Source organism: Egretta garzetta, unplaced genomic scaffold (genome assembly GCF_000687185.1).
Source record: "Egretta garzetta isolate BGI_Z169 unplaced genomic scaffold, ASM68718v1 scaffold270, whole genome shotgun sequence".
In the NCBI taxonomy this organism is placed as follows: domain Eukaryota; kingdom Metazoa; phylum Chordata; class Aves; order Pelecaniformes; family Ardeidae; genus Egretta; species Egretta garzetta.
Genome location: NW_009258274.1, coordinates 1,171,390 through 1,174,199, shown reverse-complemented (window position 1 = coordinate 1,174,199; position 2,810 = coordinate 1,171,390).

Genomic DNA, 2,810 nt, shown 5'->3' with positions numbered 1-2,810 from the left:
CCCAACCGAGCTTCCCCGATCCACAGCATCACCCACCCGCACCCCAACCCAGCACTTCCACGCGCCTGCGGACCCTTTCCATCCGGGACCAAGCCTCCCCACTCAGAAATCATGCAGCAGCCAGAGTAAAGCCATCAGCCAAAGCCCAATATGCTCCTTTTTGGTGCTTTTTAGCCAGGCAGCACGACCTGCGAGGCAGCAAACCCTGACCAGTGCCTGCACCAGGTCCCTCCATGTCCCTGCAGCTGGCACAGCTCCTCACGTTTGCACAGCTGGTTCTCTAACCAAATATCGATTTCAGCCGGCTGAGAAGCTGCTCTGAGGGTGATTAATGCATCACAAGGTCTAGGGATGGAAAAAGTGCTCAGGGCCTGCAGCCACCCCCTCCACCCCCCACCCCCTGACCACTCCTAATTCAAGGCAGTCACTCGATCAGCCTTGCTCGAAGACATCTCAAGAGCCAGGAGCTTCCTTGGAGAGCTCCGGCATGTTGCACAACGGGGAGGTTTCCCCTGGCAGCCAGCCTGGCTGTGGATGCTGAGCCAGCAGCGGACCCTGCCTGCATTGGTCCAGCATCTGCCCAGGCGAGGACAGCCCCGCTCCTCCCTGTCGCATCCGCTGCTGCAACAGAAGATGCTGAATCTCCCTCCCAGCCTGATCCGTGACCGAATCCAAGGCAATGGGGAGCCCCATCGGGTGAGCTGGGTTCTGGCTGCGGGGCAGGCAGCGGCTCTGTGGGCAGAGCATCACCCACCCGCACCCCAACCGAGCTTCCCCGATCCACAGCATCACCCACCCGCACCCCAACCCAGCACTTCCACGCGCCTGCGGACCCTTTCCATCCGGGACCAAGCCTCCCCACTCAGAAATCATGCAGCAGCCAGAGTAAAGCCATCAGCCAAAGCCCAATATGCTCCTTTTTGGTGCTTTTTAGCCAGGCAGCACGACCTGCGAGGCAGCAAACCCTGACCAGTGCCTGCACCAGGTCCCTCCATGTCCCTGCAGCTGGCACAGCTCCTCACGTTTGCACAGCTGGTTCTCTAACCAAATATTTGAATATTACCTTTTTTTTATTATTATTATTAATTGTATGTGGCCTGGGCCAAGAATGAAAATAATCACAGCTCTTCCTGCTTTTTTCTCCCCACCACCCCCCAGCTCCGGCCGCACTTGCGTTTTGGCTCCGAAAGCCCTTGCTGCAAACAGGGTTATGCAAACAGGCTCCACATATTTCTCAGCAGCTGCGATCTGCCACGAGGGCCACACAGCAAAGTTTAGAGCTAAGCCTCAAATCTTTCTTTTTTTTTTTTTCTTTTTTTCCCCTTTTCTTTATTTTTTAACCCTTCCTGGGGCCAGAGCCCCTTCAGCCCTCAATACTGCCTTTCTCTCCCTGTCAATGGGGCATTATGGCAGGGGAATTATTGAAAGCAGAACTCCCAGGCCGTACAATGGGAGCTCTGTGCAAGGCAAATATTGCACAATCTGTTTGCACGCCGCAGGCTCAGTGCCCTTCCCCCTCGGCAGCCCTGCTCACGCCTTGGCCTCCCGAAATGGGACCTTAGAAATAAGAAATATGAAAGGTCTTTAATAAGTCCCCTCTCTCCTTCTTCAGAGCAAGACATTTGACCTAACAGGGCATCAGGGAGCTTAGCCCGGCCTCGAAAAAACACAGCGCGTCGCTCTCGCCTCTTAGATGTTTAAGGGTTTCCGCTCTCCCCAGCCAATGTGTGATGCATTTACTTTTTTATTGCGTGATGAAAGAGCCTAGGCGAGCCTGGAAAAGAAGGGAGCAGTCCCAGGAATGGAGAGAGCTTGTTATTTTGTCTAGAAGGGGGGAAAAAAGGCTGAGAGGAAGGGGCGGCCCGGTGATCCATGGGGAAGGAAGAAGGCTGGAGGCATTGCCGGTCCCAAACCTGACAGAGGATGGGGTTGGAGGAGAACAACCCTCCCTTGACTTTGGGAGCCTCCGAAAGGTCCTCGCCATCATGTCCTTAGCCTGGGGGCAGATCACAGCCCCCTCTCCCTGCCATGAGTGCTCTCTGCTCCCCTGGTGCCTTACCCTCCAGGGATATCCCCCAGGGCCACCTCCCCTCCCTGCTCCTCAAGGCAGGCAGCCCTTCTGCCATGCAGCCCCGGGACCTGCCTCCTCCTCACCAGCCCCCCCCAGAATCACATTTTGCCCCTCCAGGACCTCATTTTCCGAACCCGAGCCCAGCATTTCCCTGCCTCCGGCCGCACGGACCCTGTGGGTAGAAGCTGATTTTCCAGCAGCAACCGCTGGCGGAGAGACCTCAACCAGATTACAGGGATGGGGCTTCGCTTGGGGGAACTCAGAGGTTTCTGAACACGCCATAATTTGCTCTTTGGAAGCTGGAGCCAGGGGAGGAGAAAACAGCAAATCTGCATCGGTTCCTGCTTATGCAGCCCTCATCGTCGTTAAAGGAATGAGGAGCGTTGCAGCAGCCGCCGTGACGTAGGATGCCAAAGCCATGGGGGGTAGTGCGGTACAGGGGCAGAGAGGAGAGCATCAGCCATCCCTCCCATCCCTCTGACAAGGGCTCGCCAGCACCGGTGGATGTTGTTCTTGGAGCCAAATGGCCTTTTTTTTTTTTTAATACCCTGCCTGTGTTTCGTGCCATTTGCGCAGTTGAAAACAGTCATCATGATTATCAAAACGCACTTAGAAGCTGCAGCACAGTATTAGAGCCTTTTCTAATGTAAACCATGGCCTCTAACAACACGTCAGGTTTGGCCAGGGTTGCTCCTGATCAAAACGCCGCTGCTCCCCTTCCTCCTCTCCCAGTCACCCA